General features: G+C 46.7%; 1 long non-coding RNA gene across 1 annotated transcript; it reads left to right on the forward strand.

Annotated features, from left to right (window-relative positions):
* The first annotated feature begins 12,480 nt into the window (after positions 1–12,480).
* LOC308667850 lies at positions 12,481–16,790 on the forward strand. Its single transcript, XR_014026389.1, has 3 exons — positions 12,481–14,934; positions 15,586–15,713; positions 16,201–16,790. It is a non-coding gene; the product is annotated as an uncharacterized lncRNA (long non-coding RNA).
* The last annotated feature ends 9,885 nt before the right edge of the window (positions 16,791–26,675 follow it).

The following is a 26,675-nucleotide window of genomic DNA, read 5'->3' on the forward strand; positions in this document are numbered from 1 at the left end:
AAGCCCGAGTCGTGGCGGCGGGCGGCGGTACGGTTAGTAAGCTGGGCGGTGGAAACTCCCTGAAGAGCGGAGAAAGGGCCGTGGGGAGCCGCGCTTCGTAGGTCGGTGGAAGGAGGCAAAAGGGTGGGTGTGCTAACTGGCTCCCTCCGGGAGAATAAAGCGCGCCTGGACTTCGGCGGCGGCGGCGGCAGGTCCGAGGGCCAAAACTCCTCAGTCGCGTTTCGTAATAGCTCCTCTCCACCGCCCCCTCCCCTTTGCAAAAAGAGGCGCGGGGGGGGGTTGGGAAGGTCTGGCGCGTCGCCATGGCAGCCTGTGGCGGGACCCGGATGCGGTGCTTCCCCTCCCCCCTCGTCCTTCTGAGGAGTTCCACGCGCGGCGTCGCTGGCGGCTTTTGCCGAGCGGAAGGTCGCGCGTTCGATTCCCGGCGCGGCCCGCCTTCCTCTCCCTCGCCAGGCTTTCTCTCGAAGGAGGGAGCCGTGGATGATGGGATCTGCAGCAGCGCTTCTCGGACGGTAAAGGGGGAGGGAGGTAGAGTGGTGGTAAATATCCCCCTTTCCATTTCTGAGCCTAGCCTACCTTGCCGGTGGGTTGTGATGAGAACTTGCTGCGAAAAACCTGAGGGGGTTCAAAGAATTAAGTTTTAAAAATATTTTATGTGTTAGGGCCGTTGATTTATAGGGCGGCCCATCTGGCGGTTGCGATTCTGGGTGGGTAAGCCTAGGAGGCAGCTAGTCCTCAACTTGTGACTTCCCCCTTGGCTCACACTTATGACCGTTGCAGCCTCTCCCCTCCCCCCCAAATGGTCACATGATCAAAATTTGGACGCTTAGCAACTGGCATGTACCTATGACAGTTGCAGCGGCCCAGGATCATCTGATCCCCTTTTGTGACCTTTCGACCAGCCATGGATTCACTTAGCGACCGGGTTGACAAACTTAACTGCAGTGATTCACTTCAGAAATGCGGCAAGAAAAGTCGTAAAATGGGGCCAAACTTACTTAAACACTGTCCTGCTTATCGACAGAAATGTTGGGCTCGGTTGTGGTCGTATGTCGAGGACCACCAGTAAAAAAAAAAGAAAACCCCAACAACAATAGCAATATTAATAGCACTTAGGAGCAATCTAAGCCAGGCTTATCATGGTCATAAGAAGAAGGAAATAATCATTCAGGGGCTCGCGCAGGCTCCTATGGAAACATCCAGGTACTTGGTTTTTGCATTTATTTTATGTATAATCAGTTTATTAATAAATTGATCAATTTAGACCGCCACTTATCTCAACCAGACTTAGGAAATGCCAGCAAGGCCAAGACCAAAATTGTCTTCAATTACTGTTTAAATTAACTGTTATGAGAATGTCCAAAAAAACAACAACATTGCACTTATTCAAGGCCAAGCTTGGAATAAATAAGAAAAGCCAACAAGGCTGCCAAGACAGCTCGGGATTTGGCAGGGATTAAAATAAATAAAAATGGATTTTTAACTGTCTCTAGTGGGGAAATATCCAGAACTCGTCTATGTTTCCTGGATTAAATTCTTATAAAACTTCGTAAGGTTTTTACCTGCATACGAAATTATAGTTTCATTATGGCACCAGGTGAGATATGCAGCTAGTCCTCGCCTTACGGCCTGTTGTTTGGTGACTGTTCAAAGTTACAGTGGATCTCCTCAGAGGTACCGTATATACTTGAGTATAAGCCGACTCGAGTATAAGCCGAGACCCCCAATTTCACCCCCCAAAACTGGAAAAAGTTATTGACTCGAGTATAAGCCGATCCGCCGTTCTGCAAGCCTCTGCCGCCAGCAGAGGCTCGATCCGCCATTTTGCAAGCCTGAATACACAGGAATACCCTGTGTGGCCACGGCTCTCGGGGAAGCCCTGGCTGTCCGCTTCCTCGCTCCACGCTGCCATTCGGGGCCCGTGCGTTCCCCGGGCAAATCGCGGCGCCCAGCAGGCGAGGAAACACGCCCGCTCCAGTCGCCCCCCCTTCCCTCAGGAGACGCGAAGCAAGTGACCGCCCGGAGCTTACCGAGGACTTGCGCGCGGCCGAGGCTTCGGTGCTTCCAGGATCGCGCGCACCTCCCCAAACCTCCCCAAACGTCGGCAGGTCTCCGTTCCTCCTGCCGACCTTTGGGGAGGTTTGGGCGCCTCCCCAAACCTCCCCAAACCTCGGCAGGTCTCCGTTCCTCCTGCCGACCTTTGGGGACGTTTGGGCGCCTCCCCAAACCTCCCCAAACCTCGGCAGGTCTCCGTTCCTCCTGCCGACCTTTGGGGAGGTTTGGGCGCCTCCCCAAACCTCGGCAGGTCTCCGTTCCTCCTGCCGACCTTTGGGGAGGTTTGGGCGCCTCCCCAAACCTCGGCAGGTCTCCGTTCCTCCTGCCGACCTTTGGGGAGGTTTGGGCGCCTCCCCAAACCTCGGCAGGTCTCCGTTCCTCCTGCCGACCTTTGGGGAGGTTTGGGCGCCTCCCCAAACCTCCCCAAACCTCTGCAGGTCTCCGTTCCTCCTGCCGACCTTTGGGGAGGTTTGGGCGCCTCCCCAAACCTCCCCAAACCTCGGCAGGTCTCCGTTCCTCCTGCCGACCTTTGGGGAGGTTTGGGCGCCTCCCCAAACCTCGGCAGGTCTCCGTTCCTCCGCGCAGACCTGCCGACCTTTGGGGAGGTTTGGGCGCCTCCCCAAACCTCGGCAGGTCTCCGTTCCTCCTGCCGACCTTTGGGGAGGTTTGGGCGCCTCCCCAAACCTCCCCAAACCTCGGCAGGTCTCCGTTCCTCCTGCCGACCTTTGGGGAGGTTTGGGCGCCTCCCCAAACCTCGGCAGGTCTCCGTTCCTCGGCGCAGACCTGCCGACCTTTGGGGAGGTTTGGGCGCCTCCCCAAACCTCCCCAAACCTCGGCAGGTCTCCGTTCCTGTTTGGGGAGGTTTGGGCGCCTCCCCAAACCTCCCCAAACCTCGGCAGGTCTCCGTTCCTCCGCGCAGACCTGCCGACGTTTGGGGAGGCGCCCAAACCTCCCCAAAGGTCGGCAGGAGGAACGGAGACCTGCCGAGGTTTGGGGAGGCGCCCAAACCTCCCCAAACAGGAACGGAGACCTGCCGAGGTTTGGGGAGGTTTGGGGAGGCGCCCAAACCTCCCCAAACGTCGGCAGGTCTGCGCGGAGGAAGGGAGACCTGCCGAGGTTTGGGGAGGCGCCCAAACCTCCCCAAACAGGAACGGAGACCTGCCGAGGTTTGGGGAGGCGCCCAAACCTCCCCAAACGTCGGCAGGTCTGCGCGGAGGAAGGGAGACCTGCCGAGGTTTGGGGAGGTTTGGGGAGGCGCCCAAACCTCCCCAAAGGTCGGCAGGAGGAACGGAGACCTGCCGAGGTTTGGGGAGGTTTGGGGAGGCGCCCAAACCTCCCCAAAGGTCGGCAGGAAGAACGGAGACCTGCCGAGGTTTGGGGAGGTTTGGGGAGGCGCCCAAACCTCCCCAAAGGTCGGCAGGTCTGCGCGGAGGAACGGAGACCTGCCGAGGTTTGGGGAGGTTTGGGGAGGCGCCCAAACCTCCCCAAACAGGAACGGAGACCTGCCGAGGTTTGGGGAGGTTTGGGGAGGCGCCCAAACCTCCCCAAAGGTCGGCAGGAAGAACGGAGACCTGCCGAGGTTTGGGGAGGTTTGGGGAGGCGCCCAAACCTCCCCAAACGTCGGCAGGTCTGCGCGGAGGAACGGAGACCTGCCGAGGTTTGGGGAGGCGCCCAAACCTCCCCAAACAGGAACGGAGACCTGCCGAGGTTTGGGGACGTTTGGGGAGGCGCCCAAACCTCCCCAAACGTCGGCAGGTCTGCGCGGAGGAACGGAGACCTGCCGAGGTTTGGGGAGGCGCCCAAACCTCCCCAAACGTCGGCAGGAGGAACGGAGACCTGCCGAGGTTTGGGGAGGCGCCCAAACCTCCCCAAACGTCGGCAGGTCTGCGCGGAGGAACGGAGACCTGCCGAGGTTTGGGGAGGTTTGGGGAGGCGCCCAAACCTCCCCAAAGGTCGGCAGGAGGAACGGAGACCTGCCGAGGTTTGGGGAGGTTTGGGGAGGCGCCCAAACCTCCCCAAAGGTCGGCAGGAGGAACGGAGACCTGCCGAGGTTTGGGGAGGCGCCCAAACCTCCCCAAAGGTCGGCAGGAGGAACGGAGACCTGCCGAGGTTTGGGGAGGCGCCCAAACCTCCCCAAAGGTCGGCAGGAGGAACGGAGACCTGCCGAGGTTTGGGGAGGCGCCCAAACCTCCCCAAACGTCGGCAGGTCTCCGTTCCTCCGCGCCCTGCCTGCCTGCTTCTTTCCGCTGCGGAAAGAAGCAGGCAGGCAAGGCGCGGAGGTCCGGAGACCTGCCGACGTTTGGGGAGGTTTGGGGAGGTGCGCGCGCACCTCCCCAAACCTCCCCAAACTTCGGCAGGTCTCCGGATGGCGGTGGCTTGGGAGAGGTGCGCGCGATCCCGGAAGCACCAAAGCCTCGGCCGCGCACAAGTCCTCGGTAAGTTTTTTTGTTGACTGGAGTATAAGCCGAAGTGGAATTTTTCAGCCCAAAAAGTGGGCTGAAAAATTCGGCTTATACTCAAGTATATACGGTACTTACAACCCAGTTCTGACAGACTCACCTCCACCTGCGGTCCAATGAACAGATGTTGGGCCTTTGGCAATCGGCCTGCATTTATGGCCATTTAAAGGTGTTTTTTTGTGTGTGTGTGACCATATGATTGTTGTCAACCATCCCAGTTGGCCCTTTCTAAAAAGCAAATCATTGTCCGAAAGAGTTCACTAAGAGTAAGACTTTTGTGAAAGATCCCATCTAGGTGTCAGTTCTGAGGTTTTCCTATAAAAACCGGCGTAGGCAAAATTCCCTTTTCTTCCCAGGGCCATCCCGCAGTTCATTGTTCGCCAGTTACAGCTAGTCCTTGACTTACGGCCACAATGGAGCCCAAAATTTCTGTTGCTAATCGAGACATTTGTTAAGTAGTTTTTTTGCCCCATTTTAGGGCCCTTCTTCCCACGGTAGTTAAGTGAATCACTGCAGTTGATAAATTAGTAAACCTGGCTGGTAAGTGAATGTGCCTTCCCCCATTGACTTCGCTTGTCAGAAGTTCGCAAAAGGGGATCACATCACTCACACACACACACACACACACGGACACAGCAAGAGTCAAAAATGAACCGGTTGCCAAGCCTCTGAACTTTGCGTGATCACAGGGATGCTGCAAAGGTCGTAACTGTGAAAAACGGTCATAAGTCACAATTTTCAGGGCTGTTGTAACTTTGAACGGTCACATGCAGTGCTTTTGTTTTGGGAAAACAGTCTGTGCCGTTTGAACATTTCTCGGTACTTGGCCTTGGTGGATAATGTTTCACAGGCAGCAAAAGGATCTCGTGCATTTCTTAGCCCTCCCGACTCCTTAAGAATTTCCCCCCCCCAAAAAAAGCGCCCCCTCCCTTTTCTGTTTGGCAAACTGCCAGCTGAAATTGGGTGCAAGCAACGATGAAGCCGAGTCAGTTTGTGACACCGTGTTTCACGCTATGATAGTTTTACCAAAAACCAGTTGTTTATTTCCAGCTTTCAACAATACCAGCCCATAGCGGACCATTGGTTCACTCAATGACAACGGTTTTTGCTTTACAACCGTGACAAAAGAAGGTGGTAAAATGGCATCGGTGGGTGGGTGGACCCCTTTTGTGAGCCTCATGATTTATGAATGTGATGGGACGGGATCCATTATGGTCATAAGTCGAGGACTATGTGTACTTGGGGCCCAGTTGCAGCTTTTGGTGATCATTGTGTCACTTGATCGGGAGAGGGATCTAAGCAGGAGATCAAGCAGGAGAGGGATCCTGGAAGCTTGGGGTTTGGCTGGGAATTTGAAAAAAAATATATGAGGAGGCTCTTAACAATCTTTTTCCTAGTCCTGCACAAATGTCTTTGTAAAGCCTAGAAAGGAGCTTATTCCAGGAAAGTTTACTAAATATTGAAAAACTTTTTAATACATTTAACAAACATTTAAAGCTTTACCTGGAAGTCCCAAATGACAAGGACTTATATGCAGAAAGGTAAGTGGAAACTCTCAAACTACCATAGTAACGTTCATTGCATCTTTATTCAGACTGTAAATCCTTTTTGATTACCTGGAATATTTTTAACATGTCTATTTTTAAAAAAAAAAATCTGATGAAGTAAAAATTACATAATTTTAATCTGTTTTTTTTACATTTTTCCCCTGCAGGCTGTTCATCATTTCGGAGATTATGAAAGGCTTGGGGTTTTTTTTTTGGGGGGGGGGGGGTTGAGTAGTTAAGCTGGTCTGAAATCCCTCTTCTAAACAAGATAGGTATTCTATGGAAAATTGCTCTTCTGCTTGATTGGTCAAAGGAAAAAGTTTTACATGCCAAAAATTGTTAAGTATAAGCAATTTTAATCGCCTAGAATATGGTGAGGTACACCCGAGACCAATTCTATCCCGTGTGGCTTTTCCTGATATTTTGAAGGTACCTCCTGAATCACAGGCAATAACAATGCAGCTGTAGCACGCCACAGTCGTCTTCCTGTTTTGGGGCCAAGCTTTCTGAATACATCCACCCTGCCTCTTTGCGACACTGAATAATGATGATGATGTTGGAAGGGACCTTGGAGGTCTTCTAGTCCACCCCCCCCTGCTCAGGCAGGAAACCCTATACCATTTCAGACAAATGGCTGTCCAGTCTCTTAAAAACTTCCAGCATTGGAGCATTCACAGCTTCTGGAGGCAGGTTGTTCCACTGGTTAATTATTCTGACTCAGAAAATTTCTCCTTAGTTCTAGGTTGTTTCTCTCCTTGGTTTGTTTCCATCCATTGCTTCTTCTCCTGCCTTCAGGCGCTTTGGAGAATAGCTTGACTCCCTCTTCTTTGGGGCAGCCCCTGAGATACTGGAACACTGCTTTCATGTCCCCCCTCGTCCTTCTCTTCATTGAACGAGACGTACCCAGTTCCAGCATGTTGAATTTAATGGGGCAAGATTCCTTTTACAGGGCGTCCTCCACTTACAAGCAGTCACTTAGCAACCATTCAAAGTTACGACCTTCCTGAAAAAGGGGAGTTGCAACCCAGATGCAAAGTTGCAATGGTTCCTCCCCAGGTCTGTGCAGTCACATGATTTGACGCTTTGCAACTCAAGTCATGTTTGTGACAATTTTTGAAACAAAGGTCCTTTTCTGGTTTTTAACAAAACCACTGCCACTGCAAACGATTGGTTCACTTAACTGACGCAAAAGAGGTGGTAAAATCAGGTTGGCCGTGCAACTGATCCGTTTTGCAGTTGTGACGGGCAGGCTCCATTTCAGTCGTAACTCGGCTGCCTGAATCTTCTCATTTTATGGGCTGAGCCAATGAATGGATAAACACTTTTGCGATCTCATGCCTCTTTATCCTAAAATAACCTATTCCAAGCAGACTTCTAGCCAGGGCAACAAAATAAAACCCCAAATAATCTCAGAATTAAAGAACTGCTATGCCTCAGAAATCTCCTTTCTGGATAAAATAGCCTTCCCCCCCCCCCCCCCGCCGGAAGATTGACTGAATATTGGCACCTTTCCAAAGCCTTAATCCGTTTTTCAACACTGTAATCCAATGCTGCACTGGCTTCAAATTCAGGAGTGGCAATTCTAGTGTATCTGGAAGAATGCCAGATTAGGAAAAGCCGCTTCACACCTTATGCAAGTATTTAAAGAATGGTGGTTTTTGGTTTTGTTTTTTTCAAATGACGCCAAGATCGGAGAACTTACTCTGGCTTGCTGTGTGAGGCAGAATCATCCTTATATTATCTGTGAAATTTTTCCATAGGCACTTGAGATCTTTTTGTGTCTTCCGGTCAATTTGAGAAGGTAAAAGATTCATATTGAGAGAAACAAGATGGGATGTGCCCCGTGTTTTATACCAGTGTTTTTCAACCTGAGCAAATTTTAAGATGTGTGGACTTCAACCCCCAAGATTCCCCAGCCACCATGGCTGGTTGGGGAATTCTGGGAGTTGAAGTACGCACATCTTAAAAGGTTTATCCCATTGCATATTTTTTGATTAGCAGTAACATCTAGACTTACATACCACTTCATAGTACTTTACAGCCCTCTCTAAGCGGTTTACAGAGACAGCATATTTGCCCCCAACAATCTGGGTTCTCATTTTATTGACCCCAGAAGGATGGAAGGATGAGTCAGCCTTGAGCCGGTCAGGATTGAACTGGTGGCAGTCGGCAGAATTAGCCTGCAATGCTGCATTCTAGCCACTGCGTCACCACAATTGCTTCCATTAGCCCTTTTACCCCAAAAGCAAGCTTGCAAAAGTAACCATAATTGCTAGTCACAAACTATGTGGATGGTTTGAAGTTCCGGGGACAGGCAGGAAAGCGAAGAGTGGAATTTGGAACGTTTTTAGAGGGGAAACTCAGATTTCTGCAGGAATAAGACATGGGTGTAAACACACCCTACTAAATGTTTAGATTTGCATTCTCTTTCAGATGCTATGAGAGCAGCGGATATGGAATGCGATTTCCATAGCACCTTTTCTCCAGGACAGTCGTGCTCCATAGTTTGCATGAGCCGCAATTAATCTGCCATTCCTGAACGATCAATCCAGAAGGGATAAAATGACACTTCTCAAACTTGGATCCAGTATATTGGAGACCACAATGTAAATTAGCACGGTCAGAAGGAGTAAATCATATTTGGGGACCTCTTCTTTCTACAGATGCATGTGGGGGATGTTTATGCCACATGCTTTTCTAAATAGCGTCGGGCTTTGGTGGCTCTTGACCAAAACGATTGATTTATTTAGGGCTTAGGTGTCTGAGCTATCATGTTCCTTTCCAGGTGAAAAGAACATTGTGTTTCTCTGCTAATTAAATCTTAACTTTGGGCCTCTGCCATTCACTTGCTAGGTCAGAATGGTAAGTATTTGAAAAAGCGAGGCGATGGTTGGATTTGCTTCTGTGAAGAAGGAGCTCGATCGGTTTGTTGTCTGCAGTGGTAGAAAAAGATGTGATTCCTCCACATAGCAGTAGCACTTAGACTTATATACCACTTCATAGTGCTTTTATAGCCCTCTCTAAGCAGTTTACAGAGTCAGCTTATTGCCCCCAACAATATGAGCCCTCATTTTACTGTCCTTGGAAGGATGGAAGGCTGAGTCAACCTTGAGCCAGTGAGAATCGAACTGCTGGCAGTCGGCAGAATTAGCTTGCAATACTGCATTCTAATCACTGCGCCACCAGGGGGCACTGTGTATATTACACCTTAAGCTTTATTTAGTGTTTCCCCGCATTTGCATAGCCACCATTTCATACCTACACTGCAAAGGGATCGATGGACGGGTAAGGTTGCAGATGGGCCAATCTGTATGGCCACCTGCTGATTCCCAGCTGGGTGTTGTGTGGAGATGCAGGTCCTATGTGCCGATTGGTTGCTCTGACTTCCTGTCCCGTGTGTTGCTGTTTGAGCCCCCCCCCCCGTGAGAATGTTACACATTCGCAGATGTATAAATGCAACAGCTATACAGCCATCTCCCAACAACACATACATACATTCCCTGATGTGCAATGATGGAGAAATCTACACCAGGCTTTAATGGGACACCAAGCATCCACTGAGATAAGATAACCTTTGTTGTCACTTTTTTCTCTGAATATGCATGTGCGCCTTACAAAATGAAGTTCTGATGGCTGCTCTCAAAATACACCTACACGCACACATACATACGTATATGCTGTATATATACATAGAAACAAATTGCAGTCCCAATTTGAACACATGGGTTTTGTTTGTGTGTGTGTGAGAGAGAGAGAGTGTGAAAGTGCCTTACGGTGTGAATGCTGCTTGAGGCAAACCAGTATAATTCACATCTGTAATGTGAGATCGTTCCAAAAACCTGCCGATTTTTAAGATTGAAAATTAACTAAGAACTGGTCATTATCAGGCATGTTCTGTGTCACCAAACCGTATGTCAAGACACTGGATTTCTACTGAGCTTCCCTTAATTGCAGCATGTCTTAATCCTTGCAGCTTTGCCCGCTGCAACGTTTAATTTATTTGCATCCTGCCTTTATTATTTTTACAAATGAGTCTGCGAGCATATCTAATACTCCTGCCTTCTCCTATTTTGACCACAACCACCCGGTGAGGTCAATTGGGCTGAGAAAGAAGGACTGGCCAAAGGTTGATAGATTTTGCTTCTCGGAAGTCTTCGAAAGTTCACAAATGCTGATAAATGTGGCCCCAGGATGCCAGTTAACCAACTGCCCAAATTGCAAACATGTGGCCATGGGGATGGTCATAAATGCGAGAACCAGTCCTAGAACACTTTTTCTCCACCACTGTCATATGAACTGGCTGCTAAACTAATGGTGATAAGTTGAAGAGTTTGCGTTCTTCATAAAAGTGTGTTTATGAGGCAATATGGAACTGTTACGTAATAGTACATTTGCACTACACCCTGGTGTGAATGGAAAGCCAATGTCAGGCTTGTAGGATCTGGTTCATCTCGCTAGATTGGTGTGAGTCGGGTTCGAAGAACGTACAAACTTTGTTCCGTGTCCCTCTGATTAAGGGGCTTGAACTCGGCTGCCCCAATTTGCCAGATTGTTTCCTTGCCACTCAATCTGATACTTAACGGTGAAGCACATCCTTCACCAAAAGCCATAACATCCTTTTAATGAGAGTACCTTTTGACCGCAACTACTAATAACAAAAAGGCAAAGGTGGCTGATGCCAGGAAAACAAGGTTAACCTTTGGATGGGAGACCACGAAGAAATCCGAGCTAGCTTGGGAAAACTATTTAGGAATATATCCATGAAGCCATCCAGTGTTAGACTTGAAGGCTTAACGTGGTGTTTTCCTTTGGAATAATAATGTTGCCGAGCCAATTAAAGCAGGGGTGTCAAACTCAATTTCATTGAGGGCCGCATCAGCATTGCGGTTGCCCTCAGGGGGCCGGGTGGGCGTGGCCTACTGGGTGGGCGTGGCCAGCTCTACATCATTCGCATCAAGGGTGCCTATGGGGGCCTGGGCAGGAGTGGGACAGATCTGGGGGTCTCTGGCCAGGGCCAAAGGCAGTGGGGGCCATTCCCTCACTGTTTCCAGGATGGCTTCGCGGGCCGCATGAAACCACTTCACGGGCCGGATCCAGGCCTTGTGTTTGACATGTCTGAATTAAAAGTGTCAGCTTGGGAGATAACATATGGTGAATAACCGCCTGAGTGTGTTGTAGAGAAACTGCAGATGTAAAAAGGCAAGACAGCATTGATACAAGCCCAACAATTATTGGTGTTACATGCCAATTGCTGGCTGACTTAAATTTCTGCAGAGTAGATTTCTCTGCTGGCCGGTGTTTGCTGCTATTTCTCCAAATACAAGAGGTAAGTCATGCTTTCATGTAAGATTTATTATGGAGGGTGAAAAAGGGTGTGTGTGTGATGAACTATTTCCCTTCTGAAGGGAGAGGGAAGAACTAACATATAATGTCAAGCCTCTTCTGCATTAAACCAGAATGTCATATTTTCATGTCTTATTCATGAATTCGGAATGTCTTATACTTTTGAATAAAGGACATTTATTTGTGCGGGAAGCTGCTGGAAAGAAGGAAACAAAAATGCTCTTGTTTTCATTTCTCCCAACAGGTTTGGAGGCAGCGGAAGAGCAAATCTCTCTGGCTTTTCAATCCAAATCACGCCAGTAAAACACACCCACGTACACACCCAAATAACTTTCGGTACGGTGCACATGTGCCACACAGGGCAGCAAGATAATGAGTGTCTTTCAAAGCTTTCCCTGGTACAAAAATGTGGAGCGTTTGACAATTGCTTTTCCCAGTTGGAAAAGGGCAAGTCTCTCTCTCCAGCGGGGGTAGGGAAGGGGGTGGATCAATGTCCTAAACGCATATCTGTAAGGCAACTGCACCAGCACAGTTGTGAAATCACAAGGCCGGGTGAAGCAAACAAGCCAGAGAACGTCAAGCAGGCAATCGGTTTCTGAGCAGAGGGCAATGTAAACAGGGCTGGTGTGTTTCACCGCTGACAGGGTTCGTGTGGGCAACGGCCCTAGAGTCTAGATTTCCATCCTGAGTTCCTGCACCTGGGCGAGGCGAGCAAAGGAGCTGTGGGCTGTGCAGATGTGGCCGTAAAGGTTACAAGCCCGGAGGGTTTTTTGTGTGCTGCAACAATACTTGTCCCTTTTCTTAAACATGCCAAGAAAGAGCATAAAAGCCAAGGAGAGGCTTCCCTCCAATGTTTTCAGAGCCTAGCTGAACAGAAGATTATTTTTTGCAGGTTTCCAGGTGCACGAGTACTGTGTGTACAAGTACAGTAGCTCTTACCTGGTCATCCAGGAAGGCAAGAGGTGGGGAGAGTTAAAACTCAGGGGCCAGGGACATCCTTGGGTTGCTGCTAGAACTTTGGTCTTGCAAATGATGACCTGCGTGCAGAGCAATTCCCCATTCAGTAAATACATAACCATGTGAAGTTTATTTATTTACTTGGAATACTGCATCATTTTGGTCACCACGATGTAAAAAAGATGTTGAGACTCTAGAAAGAGTATAGAGAAGAACAGCAAAGATGATTAGGGGACTGGAGGCTAAAATGTATAAGGAACGGCTATTGGAATTGGGTATGTGTAGTTTAATGAAGAGAAGGATGAGGGGAGACATGATAGCAGTCGTCCAATCTCTCAGGGGCTGCCTCAAAGAAGAGGGTGTCAAGCTATTTTCCAAAGCACCTCAGGGCAGGACAGGAAGCAACGGATGGAAACTAACCAAGGGGAGAAGCAACCTAGAACTAAGGAGAAACTCACCAGTGGAACAACCTGCCTCCAGAAGTGGTGAATGCTCCAACACTGGAAGTTTTTAAGAAGAGACTGGACAGCCATTTGTCCGAAATGGTGTAAGGCAGTGATGGCGAACCTTTTAGAGACTCAGTGCCCAAACTGCAACCCAAAACCCACTTATGTATCGTCGGGTGCTGGGTGGGCTTGGCCCATTGGGTGGGCGTGGCTGCGGTGGTAACGGCAGACTGGGTGTAACTAAAAAGTTCAATCAATTCCAACTGTGAGATCTTTTTTTTTCCCTGTGAGAAGTTGAAATTGAACCTTTTTTTTTTTGTACATGGCAGTGGAGGCCTAATGGAAAAGATTTTATAAAACCCAGCTGAAGGCCTAGGACTGGGGCGATGGCACACGTGCCCACAGAAAGGGCTCTGCATGCCACCTGTGGCACCCGTGCCATAGGTTCGCCACCACAGGTATAGGGTTTCCTGCCTGAGCGGGGATTTGGACTAGATGACCCCCAAGGTATCTTCCAACTTTATTATTATTTATTTAGTTCACAGGTACTCTCCATCTTATTCAGCGTTGGCAATGCATAACTAGGATTACCTGCTGTTAGCAAAGCCTAGGTGTCACAGAGGCACATCACATTAGCCAAACCTGAATTGGAATGGACTTGGAAGGTCTTCTAGTCCAGCGGATCCCAACCTTTGGGGCACCAGGGACCACTTCCACAGAGAGAGGCTTTTCCGTGGACCGGAGGGGGTGTGGTTTCACGTGCTGCTTGTATCCCACAGACGGGGCTTTGCTTATTTGCACGGCCTGGTTGCTGGCATGTTGCAGACCGGAGGTTGAGACCCCTGCTACTACTAGTCCCAACACCCCTGCTCAGGCAGGTAACCCTATACCATTTCAGACAAATGGTTGTCCAATCTCTTGAAAACTTCCAGTGCTGGAACTCTCACAACCTCTAAAGTCTAAAGTGACTCAGTTGGATAAGGGGCATTCAGGGGCTTTGATGGGGCAGCTAAAGTGGAGCGCAGTTGGGCGCTTACACCTATCTGGGTCAAGTCCTGGCAAGTTTCCCAACAACTTCCTTCAATGCTATTTTAAAAGAAAATGCAGGCAACGCGGGTTGCATGCAAATATCCAAATCCTGCCTTTTGCTCCATGCAGACCTGATCCTTTCAGCTATGGGGGGTGGGGGAAAATCCAGATGAGCTCTTGAAACAGGCTTGCTCGAAAGGTGTTTTGTGAAGTCTTTAAGTTGCCTTTGATCTCTGTATACTACTGATTTGCCCTATCAATGGGAGTGGTGGTGTTTGTAATTGTGAGTTTCTCTAAAAAGGGCAGGAGTGTAAGCTGGAGGTTTACAGATAAGTCCATCTTGGTCGCCCATGAACAGAATTCAGATTGAAGTAAACTTCACTTCTGAACAGTTTTTCTCCAAAGCATCAGCGTGGCGTAGCTGACATTTACTTAAGCAGGGTGTTATATCCTGCAAGTCACAGTCCCAAGGACAAGCACAATTAGCGCTGTACTGTTCAATCTCGATATTGAAGCAAAGGAAAAGGGCCAGGCTGAAACGTGGAGGGGTTTCTGATTAGGTGTGAATTCAGCCCTTGTCCTGCGTGATGATTGTGTTGTGCGGTTTCAGACGAGTGGTTTGAGTGACCCCCATAAAAAACTCGGAGATTCTTTCAACAGAACTCTGTTAAGATGCAAAGTTACTAGCCTCACCTCGGGAATGGAAGCAGGAAAACGTGTCTGTGTAAGTATACTAACATGATTGCTTCATTTGCAGGATTTGAACCGTTTAAAAGTGCTGTCCACTGATATTGGGGTTTGTGTTCATTCATTTTTGCATTTGGTATTAACAGAGCTTTTTTCCTTCTTTCTTGCAGCTACTTCCAAGATATTTTGCAAATGGAAAGCAATCGTTTGTTCTGCCAAATATTCAAAAACACGCTTGCCTTCCCCTTTGCTCTTGCTTTACAACAACCTTAACAGCTAAGAGACATTCCCCCCCCCCTTGTGTCTTTCTCACTAGGCCTGTCCTAAATGGCAAATTACAGATCAGAGCTGATCATCGTTAAGACTGAGTTCCTGTCTGACTCATTCGCTGGTGGCTAGACTCAAATGGAAGTAAACGCATCAGAGTTATTAGCCCGTGTGACTCACTTTCCATTCCGTAAACAATCAGTTTAAAATCCATACCGGCACAGCTCAAGAGACCTTTCCATCTCTGAGAAAGATGGAAGGTCCCTCCCTCGAAGCTTCTTAGCAAAACTCCCACATAATCCCTGTTGATGAGACTAAAGTAACTCTTAAAATTGGACTGCAGAAGAAAAAAAAAGCTATTGTGGTCTGTTTATACAAGCTTGGGTGATTTGCATGCGATCTGATAAAGCTAGTAGCATGCTACAACAGTAGCAAAAGTCGATTAGCTGGTTCACCTTTGTGGTGTCACACTGTTGTTTTTTTGCAACAAACTCAACAACCTCTGGAAGTTGGATTAATACAGACTTGGAAGGTTGCAAAATTTAAATTAATCAAACAGCCTGAAAATTACATGGGGGGGCGGTAAAGACAAGGAGATTTTTTATATCTATATATAAGAGAAACTTAGCTTTTGGATTCAAAATCTTGGTTGCAATTCTCCAACAAGAGATTGGAAATGCTTAGGCAGGGCTTTAAAATGATTTAGAAAATGTGTAGTTGGCGTTCTTTCTTGGAGCAAAAACCCAAAATGTACTCAAAGGAGCCCTTTGTGCTTTTTTTTTCTTCCTCTCCCAGTAGTTTAAATCCCAGGACTGTCAATTTGACTGGGAAGCGTGCATGGGGAAAACCGTTTCTGCCCCGTTGCTGGAAAACACACATAGATGCATCCGTCAAATCTCCTTGAGAGTCAAACTAGACCTGAAGTGAGACTTTTTAACCTTTTTGACACCCTGGTGACAAAAATTGAGAGTGTTGCTTTTTTTTTTTTTTGGCTGAATCTAGAAAGTTTTAACTTCATACTTTTGGAAGAAACCACAAGAAAAGAATTGGTCCGTTGTTTAGAAGTGGAGGGTCCACAATAAAAACATAAGGGCCCTCCTTTGTGGGTTGTTCCTGGTGGCGTCAAAAGATGGGTTTCTTTTAAATCCCCCCCCATCCATCTCTCCCTCTCCTCTTCCTCCTCCCTCTATCCTCCTCCCTCCCCCCCCTCCAACTCCTCTTCCCTTTTTTCAAAGCCAGGCTGGGAGGTTTTTTTAATTGCCGGGGTCTTGGATTCAGCTTGATTAAGATATAGGAGATTCTCTATTTAGTTGGGAAAGAAGCAAGACGGTGTGACCAATGGCCCTTGGGGTGGGGGCACAGCCAGCTTTTATCATGCAGAAGAAGTGATTTATGGAAGTTTCTTCACAGGGAACAGCTGAAGGACTGCTTCGAAAGTCTTGACAATGTTTTTTTGTTTCTGATAACCGGTGCATGCCCAAGAGGAAATTGGAAATTTCAGTATGGGACCAGACGGCTACGAAATGTAAGGGGTTAAATCTGCCCTACGGAGCTCGGTGGGCTTTTAGATGTCTTGGATCAAAAGGGCCAAAATCTTCCGTGGGATTTCATAAGGATTGGGACTTTTGACTTTTTATTATTATTATTATTTACAGAAAACTTTTTGAAGCATATTTTTACAGTGGTTTTCATACTAATTCGCCACGTGCGCTATCATGGGCACACACAGAAGGATGCCGTTTAGTGGGGGAAAACCCTAACTTCGAAGATGATTTTTTTTTTTTAGGATCGGGATCCACAAACCGCCCCAATTTTCACTGCAATTGCATTTCCCAGTATCCAGCGGCTGCCGCTCCGGAGGGAAGGTGCTCTTAAGTATTGTTTGTCTCGTGAAGCTCATTACATGGTTGTCTGCAACCTCCAGGGTGGGGTTGGCTGCTTAGGATTAATTCGGGCACATATTGCTTTCCTGCCCCGGTATGAATCACACCGACTGCCTAACTCACTCAAGCATAGTTTGTGGAGTAGTACAATTTCCTGAGTTTCTGTGACACCTTGAAAAAAGGTAACTAGAAATAGACCTTAACAACAGTTCGTTCCATGACCATTTGAAGTTACAACGGCAGTGGGGGAAAAAAGTGACCTAGATTGCTTTTGACATGAACATTGCAGCATCCCCTTGGTCACATGATCAAAATTCAGACTCTTGGGCAAACTGGTTCGGATTTGTGAAACTTGCAGTGTCCCGGGGTCACATGATCCCCTTTTGCGACCACCTCTTAAGCAAAGTTGATGGGGAAGCCAGATTCACTTAACAACCATGTTACTAACGTAACAGCTATGGCAGGAAAGGTTGTAAAACGGGGCAAAACTCACTTAACTGCCTTGTTTGGCATCAGAAATTTGGGGCTCGATTGTTGTCGTAAGTCAAGGACTGCCTGCCTGCCTGCATGTTTTCCCAATACCCTCAGCTTGAATGTGGGTGGCTAGTTTGTGGCTTAAAATCCATCCATGACTTGGCTGCATCCACCAGTGGTTGCAACGGTAGATAGGTAGTCCTCAACTTACAATCTCAACGGAACCTCACGCTGAACAACCATCGCTGCATCCTTGCAATCACATGATCAGAAATGTGGGCACTTGAAAACTGGCATGAATTTAAGAGGGTTGCAGTGTCCCAGGATCATGCGATTACCATTTGCAATCTTCCTAGCCAGCTTCCGACAAGCAAAGCTGCCTTAACAACAGCATGATTCACTTAAGGGCTGCAGTCGTTCACGTAACAACTGTTGCAAAAAAACAAAAAAAAGTGGCAAAATTACATGTGACTCATTTAACAACTGTCTTCCAAGAGCTTATTGTGGTGTGCAGGGTTCTTCCACCTCCTGCATAACAACTTTGTGGAGTAGGCTGTGCTAGCTTACATTATTAAACAGTACAGCTAGGTGGCACCTCCCATTCTTAGTTCAATACGTGGAATGGAGAGGATGGTGTGCAAGCTGCAATGTTACTTCTATTAATGTACATCCTTTTCATGGCTTACACACAGAATAATCCAAGTTTGTCAGTGGTGGGCTTCAAATATTGGGTTAATCCATAGCGAAACTTGTTTGGTTGCAGTAAGCTAAGTCAAGCCCATGTACTGTGATTCGTAGATCATAGTTTATGGCTTAACGGCAAACTTAAGCCAGCTGTGGTTGATTCAGCAACTTGTGTTTAAGTAAATTATAAGGTATATGTCATGGTTCAGACAGACAAGAGACAAACTCTGAGGCTCGCAAGTTCATCAAAGAACATGTTTATTGATACAAAGTATCAACACATCAAAAGTGAAACCAAGTCTGAATAGATGCGTAACAATCCCCAATACTAAGTTAAGAAATTCCACCCCTAAAGCTATGCTAACTACTATGTTCCCCAATACATCTTCTTGGCGGGCTTTTCATGAAACGCCCAGCCTGCAGTCCCAGGAGCAGCCGATGACCTTGGTTCCCATGGAAGAAAATCTGTTTAGTCTGGCGAAGCACCTGGTAATGCCCCCTTCCATCCCTCCATGCTATGTGTCAACCGAAAATGAGTAGGGAAAATGGCTGCAGCCATGCTCATTTTCAAAACTGACAGTATGAAGCAAGTCTAGCTGGTTGGGTTTTCACACATTGCCCTCAAATGAATGATGAATTCACTTTATTTTGGCCTCATATATTTTTATTTATTTATTTTTATTTTTATTACATTTATATCCCGCCCTTCTCCGAAGACTCAGGGCGGCTTACAAGCTTAGCAGTAGCCTTCATTCTATGTATATGCCTGCTTATTAGGGCTTTCACACACACCCCAAGCGGCATCATTACAAAGTCAGCTTATTGCCCCCAACAATCTGGGTCCTCATTTTACCTACCTCGGAAGGATGGAAGGCTGAGTCAACCTTGAGCCTGGTGGGATGCGAACCTGCACTAATTGCAGGCAGCTGGTGTTACTTAAGGAGGCATTAGCCCACTGCTCCACCAAGGCTCAATTTGCAGATTGGCTGTCCAATGTATTTATTTATTTATTTTTAAAAGTTATTGATTTTTAACATACGCCTTAATATTTGGTAAACATCATGTTGTCTGGGTTAGTATTTAAAAAATAATAACAATTTCTATAATTCTATAGTCCATATAATAAGTTTACTTGATTTCGTCTTCTTCCAATAATATTCTCTGTCGCCAACCTTAAAATTAATACAGTTCTTATTTAAATAAATGACAATTAAATATAAACATTTTTCTCATGTTTCTGCAAATAATCACATCAGTATAAAGCTTCTTTTCATTGATCATCTTGATTGGCTCATCATAAATCCTGTTTACATTCTTATTTAAATTTGTTTTCCCCACAGTATTCAAAAGATAGATAGATAAACAGACAGATGATAGATAGATGATATAGACAAACAGATGATAGACCGAAAGATGATAGTTAAGATTTTCTCAAAATTAGTTACACTTAAATATTTAAATCTTTTTTGCTCATACAACCCATCACATTTTTACATTCCTCATATCTTAAAAGACAAAAAGAGCAAAAGGGGGGGGGGGAGACAAATCAGAAAACATTTCTTTTATATAAACCATCCCAACATTTTTATATTTCTCATGTCCAAAAAAAAACACAAAAAGGAAAGAAAGCACACTATATTATTTTAGGGTCTCATCCCTCTTAAGCTATAATATAATTTAAAATCTTTATTTCTTTAACCATATTCAAACAAATATTTAATTTTTAAATACTCCCTCTGGTAATTCCCATCATCTCATTTCTTGAATCTCACTTTAGCCTCTTTTTTTTTTTTGCCCAACATCATTCCTGTTCAATATGTTTCGATGAGTCAAAGAGTCTTCCCATAATCTTATAAATGTTGTTGCAGGTACAAAGGACAAAACAGATAAGATGTTTTTATAGGAAGGTTTCACCCCTTCATATTCATTGAAAAACACTTCCTTTTTGTCTTTCTTGGTTTTATTTATTATTTTTTGTCTCTCAAGTTCTCATAATTCTCCTGACAAAATCCATTTTACTAAATCTTTTTTCTTGTCCTCAAACTTATTTTGTAACCTTAAAGCGTAGTTTGTCTTTTCCATGTCCAGAGTTCCCTGCAAGTTTTTTTTTTCCATCTGGGTTATGTCATATTTCCTAGTATTGTTAAATTCCATCTTGAAATCTCTCTCCTCTGTCTCATAATCAGTTGTCTGTTTTCTCTGCTCACTCTCTATTTTTTATTTTCTGAGAATTTTTATGTTGTAAATTGGAGATGTGTTCATTGTCTAACCACTTTGCCACCCTCATCGCGTCCGCAGATAATCGCCCGGCCGCCCTGTTTAGGGTAACTCGCTCTCTTCTTAATCAGGAGGTGAGGGAGGAACCCTTGCAGGGTCGAGCCGAGGAGTTTAGTCGATTTCTGTCGGACAAAATCGCTTGGATCCGGACCGGTTTGGACTCCGACTGGGCAGAGTCTGACGAAGGGGATACGGGCGGCCTTGTCGATTTAATCTGGGAAGAGTTCGATCCTGTGACTCCTGAAGAAGTGGACAAGATCATGGGGAAGCTGAGCTCCACCACGTGTTTGTTGGACCCGTGCCCCTCCTGGCTGACTTATGCAGCCCGGGATGGGACAGGAGGCTGGCTCCAGGCAGTGATTACTGCCTCTTTGAGTCAGGGTAGTTTTCCCGCCGCCTTGAAGGAGGCGGTGGTGAGACCCCTCCTCAAGAAGCCTGCCTTGGACCCAGCAATTTTAAACAACTATCGTCCGGTCTCCAACCTTCGCTTTTTGGCGAAGGTTGTTGAGAGCGTGGTGGCACAGCAGCTCCCTTTGTTCTTGGATGAAGCTGACTACCTAGACCCGTACCAATCAGGTTTCAGGCCCGGGTACAGCACGGAGACGGCATTGGTCGCGCTGGTGAATGATCTCTGGCGGGCTCGGGACAGAGGTTGCTCCTCTGTCCTAGTCCTTTTAGACCTCTCAGCGGCTTTTGATACCATGGTATCCTGCTGCGACGTCTCAGAGGGTTGGGAGTGGGAGGCCCAGTTCTCCAGTGGTTCTCCTCTTACCTTCTGGGACGTTCGCAGTCGGTGTTGGCAGGGGGGCAGAGATCGACCTTGAGACCTCTCATTTGTGGAGTTCCTCAGGGATCGGTTCTCTCGCCTCTCCTGTTCAACATCTATATGAAGCCGCTGGGTGAGATCATTCATGGTTTTGGAGTTGGGTATCACCAATATGCTGATGATACCCAGCTTTTTATTTCGACCCCAAACCACCCCAGTGATGTCCTCGACGTGATGTCCCGTTGCCTGGAGGCGGTCCGGGTCTGGATGGGGAGGAACAGGCTTCGACTCAACCCTGACAAGACTGAGTGGCTGTTCGTGCCGGCATCCCGGGAAATTCCGATTATCCCATCATTGGCCATGGGGGGTGAGGTATTACCCCCCGTAGATAGGGCCCGCAACTTGGGGGTCCTTCTAGATTCACAGCTCTCTTTGGAAGAGCATATTGGAGCTGTGACTAGGGGGGCCTTTGCCCAGGTTCGCCTGGTGCGCCAGTTGCGGCCCTATCTAGACCGGGATGCCTTGCACACAGTCACTCATGCGCTCGTGACCTCTTGTCTAGACTACTGTAATGCTCTCTACATGGGGCTGCCCTTGAGGTCCACCCGGAGACTCCAACTGGTGCAGAATGCAGCCGCGCGAGTTGTCTTGGGAGTTTCCCGATACTCCCATGTTACAACTTTGCTCCGCGAGCTGCATTGGCTACCGGTTGCTCTCCGGGTGAGGTTCAAGGTGTTAGTGATGACTTACAAAGCCCTTCATGGCATGGGTCCGGATTACCTACGGCAACACCTGCGGCCGGCGTCAACTTCCCTCCATCCAGTGCGCTCCCACAGAGAGGGCCTCCTCAGGGTGCCGCCGATCAAAGAATGCCGATTGGTGACCCCCAGGGTGGGAGCGTTCTCTGTGGGCACGCCAGACCTTTGGAACCGCTTACCGGTTGAGCTCCGGATGGCCCCCGACCTTCGCTCCTTCCGGCGCGATCTCAAAACTTTCTTTTTCGAACAAGCTGGCCTGGTCTGACGGGATGGGGTTGGGTTTTTATAAATAGTTTTAATTTTAATATGTATTAATTTTATGGGCATAATGTTTAATGGCTTTTTAATTTTTGTATTCTATTTTTATTGTGTATTGCCCTGTTCACCGCCCTGAGTCCTTCGGGAGAAGGGCGGTATATAAATTAAATTATTATTATTATTATTATTATTATTATTATTATTATTATTATTATTATTATTATTATTATTATTAATAATAATAATAATAATATTTTCAAGGTTATGTTTAATTTCCTTGTGGTCTGAGATTTGTTTTGTTTGGATTAGTTGCAACATCGCATAGATCTCCTTCTGGAAAGTCTTTGTTTTTTCTTGGTATATTCTTTCTGCAGATCTCTGGTTTTCCATGATAGCCAAAAATCAGGGTTTTCCTTTCTCTGCAGATTGCTTTAGAGTCACAGTTGACTTAGTATTTGTAATCCAGAAAGGCCAATTCTTTTTTCTTTTTAGAGTTTATAATTCTCACTTTATAGAAAGCCCAAGATATTTCCTCCTTTTTTGTCATAGCTGTTCTTTGTTATTAAGACATTGAAGGTCACCAAAATCAAATTTATCTTTTCCTGGGCCTTGCCAGTCTCTGTAGTAAAGCAGCTGTTGTTGTAATATTTTCACCCACCACTAGAGGTCAGCACCAGTTCTTTCATTAATAAACATTTATTTATTTGTTTTGATGATATAAAAGGAAAATCTTAACAGATTCCACTGATTTCAAACTTATCCAAATTAAGTCATATACTTTTTATTTCAATATATTTCTATTCCCCCTGAAAGGTTTAATTCACCGCTTCCGTCTGCAGGAGGGTGAGGCAAAAGTCCCCTTCCTCACTTTTGGAGGCTTTTTGCTTGGGTTTGTCTTCTCCAGGAAATCAGTTTCCAAATAGAAGAGAGAAAATCGCTGTTCATACCCAGTTCCAAACACGTTTTTTACAGTCAACCTAAAGTAATACCTTTGGACCTTGGTTGCTTGTAGCTTGGGCTAGACTTGGAAGTTGAGTTAGCCTCTTCTCCTGCTGGTTTCTGGAGGGCTTTTCCCAAACCGATCGGATCGGATCTCTCTGCAATTGGCAGGACTTCCCCCCCTTCTGTGTTGCCTCTACGGGGCAACTTCAAGCCCATTTAGGATCACCTGGCAGGCAGAAATCAGCTATGGGGAGTGGAGCCCCGCGATCCCTCGGCTGCTGCACTACTGCGCAAAACCAGAAGTCCTGTCCAATGTGTTTAATGCATGTCTGAAACCTACACCTGTGTCTAAGATAGGAAGAATGCTATTATTGTGGTATCCAAAAGGAAAACTAGAAAATGTGAATGGAAAAACTAGAGGGGGGATTTGTTCGTGCATTTTGGGGAAGGTGTTTCATTTTTGCTCCTCTGCAGATCATTGAAAAATGTATGAATATGAGAAGCAAACTTTATTATACGTTTCTTGACTTAAAGAAAGCATCAAACTAATAGGAAGAGGTATAAATTATGGGGTGTTTTCCATAGAGTAGACATACAGTAGGTTAGCTGAAGGTTAGTTGTTCAATGTGATTTCAAGTACACCATTTGAGAGAATAAACTGAATGTTGAATAAATGGTTTAATATTAAGCCTGGGGTAAGATAAGATGGGGTGATGCTCCCTTGGTGGTAGAATATATTTACAAATAAATGCATAAGAACTCTTATGGTAATTGGCGAGATGTGATAATAGCAGAGATATGCTTGCTGCAAACGTGAATGTTTTACTTTTAAGTCTGCGGAGGGTGCTGTGCTGAAAATCTGAATGACTTTTCACGAAGTTTAGATCATATGACATCGTGAGAAGGACAAGACCAACATTCTAATTTTAAAAAATATTTATAGGTTTATTACTCTACTAAGATGTGCAACTCCTGCAAAAAAAAAAAAAGCTCACAAGTGAGTGCGCATTTTGTTGTAAGAATGAACTGTTGGAAGAAAAGTCTTCATCATGGTTCAGTCCAGGCTGGGAATAAACATGGCGACTGCTTTAGGAAGAAGGCTGTAGTTTATTGAAGAGGAGAGCCAGACAGGAAGATGGTCTGGCAGAAAAGAGAAAGAGAGAGAGAGAAAAGGGGCTGAGCACATGTAGGGAGTGGGGTTTTATACCCCCTGGAGCCTTTTGTTTGGAGGTTATTTCCTGTTCCTGTTTGAGGCTTTGTATTTCCTGTGTCATGTATTTTGACCTGTGTCCCTTTGGCATCTGCGAATTAATCCTATGATGTCCTGTCTTAGACTTTGGGTGGGGTATGTAGATTTTAAGTCTCTTTGTCTTCCTAAGCTTCTAGCTCCAACCTTTCTGGATGTTCTGAACCAGCCCTCTTCTCGCAACCCCTAATTAAGAGAAGAGTCTGGAAAGCGTCCAAGGCTAAAAGGCTTCTGCCAAGATTTAATTACGCAGTTAACAAAAACACAAGAGCTTGTCTTCTCAAGCGGAAAAGTTGCTTTCAGCAACCAGCCCCTCCCCAAACACTTCTTTTATAGAGAGCTCAGGGCGTGGTCTCCCTGTGCCTCCTCCCGAGGAGTCCCATAGTCTTTCTTTGTTTGTCCCTGCTCGTCTGCCTCCTGCGTCGGGCGTCCTTGAACAGGGCCAGCTGTGGGTCATCATCCTCCGCACTCTCGGGCTCACACAGCTGAGAAGAGGTCCCCGGCTGAGGACTCTGCAAAGCCTCCAAATCATCATCAGCCGGTTCGTTTCCCTCCTCCCCCACATCTGAGTCCTCCGATACATCGGACCCGGCTGTCGGACCCACAGGCTGGCCCTGAGTCACAACACTGGATTTACATCTGCATTTCTACAGAGCTGGTTTCCGTTTGGGGAAGGGAGACCTGGGGCTATTAAGAAAACTGGGCCTGCTTTTCTGCCTCTTTAAGATCCTTTGAGGAAATTTATTTTCTGCCCTTTTAATATTTTCTTCTCTGGGGAGCTGACTTCCCACGGAACATTTGTCAAAAGAAGCAAAAATGGTGGTATATGAAACTCTAGGGACGCGGTGGCTCAGTGGATTAGGATGCTGAGCTTGTCGATCAGAAGGTCGGCAGTTTGGCGGGTCGAATCCCGAGTGCTGCGTAACAGAGCGAGTGCCTGTTACTCGTCCCAGCTTCTGCCAACCTAGCAGTTCGAAAGCACGTAAAAATGCAAGTAGAAAAATAGGGACCACTCCGGTGGGAAGGTAACAGCGTTCCGTGCGCCTTTGGCGTCTAGTCATGCTGGCCACATGACCACGGAGATGTCCTCAGACAAGCGCTGGCTCTTCGGCTGTGAAACGGAGATGAGTACCGGCCCCTAGAGACAGAAACAACTAGCAACTTGCTGTCCTGCTCTTCTCATCCCGAACATCCTGAAATATACATGGTTGGCTGAGGAATTCTGGGAGTTGAAGTCCACAAGTCTTAAAGTTGCCAAGTTTGGAGACCCCTAATATAAATAATAGTAATAAGCACAGTGTTCTTTTATTAACAGATTTCCTATTCGCATAAGGACAGTGGGACCCAAAAATCCAATATGTACAGTAGATGGGAAAGAACTTGGAGGCAAGATTAAATGGTTGTGGAGTGCTTAGATTTTCTCTTGCCATTCTGTTTTTTTCTCCTGCAAATGTTCCCCTTGGTACTTTTATGAAAAGTTTCTTTTTTCTTTCAGGTATTAGAAGCTTCAGCCAACGTACTTTCCCAAGTATTAGGAGACCGCCCACTACATGCACATACAGTCGCTCATAAATTTTATCTATTTTTATTTACTAAATTTATATCCTACTCAAGAGACGCGGTGGCTCAGTAGATTAGGATGCTGAGCTTGTCGATCAGAAGGTCGGCAGTTTGGCGGGTCGAATCCTGAGTGCCGCGTAACAGAGTGAGCGCCTGTTACTCGTCCCAGCTTCTGCCAACCTAGCAGTTCGAAAGCACGTAAAAATGCAAGTAGAAAAATAGGGACCACTCCGGTGGGAAGGTAACAGTGTTCCGTGCGCCTTTGGCGTCTAGTCATGCCGGCCACATGACCACGGAGACGTCCTCGGACAAGCGCTGGCTCTTTGGCTTTGAAACGGAGATGAGCACCGGCCCCTAGAGTCGGAAATGACTAGCACGCATGTGCGAGGGAAACTTTACCTTTTACCTTTACCTATATGCTACTCACCTTGCTTTCAAACGACTTCGGGGCACCTTACAACGGTACAAAAATGCAATGTAAAATGATAAGGACATTAAAAACCTTCAGCATTAAAACACGAAAATTAACGAAGAACTAGAGAAAAGGGACCAGTGTGAAAACAAGGGAGGTGGGGATCTTCTCCTAATCCAAGGCTCTCCAAACTCTGGCAACTTTAAAACTTGGGGACCTCAACTCCCAGCATTCCAAGCATGGCTAGCTGAGGAATTCTGGGAGTTGAAGTCCAGAAATCTCAAAAGTTATCAAGTTTGGAGACCCCTTTCCCAACCTACTAACCACTTCCATGGGATACCTCCATTGGGGCCAGTTGGTAGAGCCCAGTTTTCAGGCCTTTCCTGGGAAGGCCGAGAAGGTGGGGACAGATCTCACCTTGAGGGGCACAAAGTTCCGGAGACCAAGAGCCATGGCAGAAAAATCTCTTCTCCTGGAGCCCACCAGCCAAAACGTCTTAACTGACATCGTCCACGGCATCCCCCTTCTGCCAGAGCGAGTTTAAAGCAGGAAACCACCACTGGGTTTTCTTCTGCCCTGATGACGAGGCAGTTAATGACAAAACCAGAGAAGGGAAGCTTTTAAA

This window comes from Vipera berus, assembly GCF_964194415.1.
Source record: "Vipera berus genome assembly, chromosome: 4".
NCBI classification, from domain to species: domain Eukaryota; kingdom Metazoa; phylum Chordata; class Lepidosauria; order Squamata; family Viperidae; genus Vipera; species Vipera berus.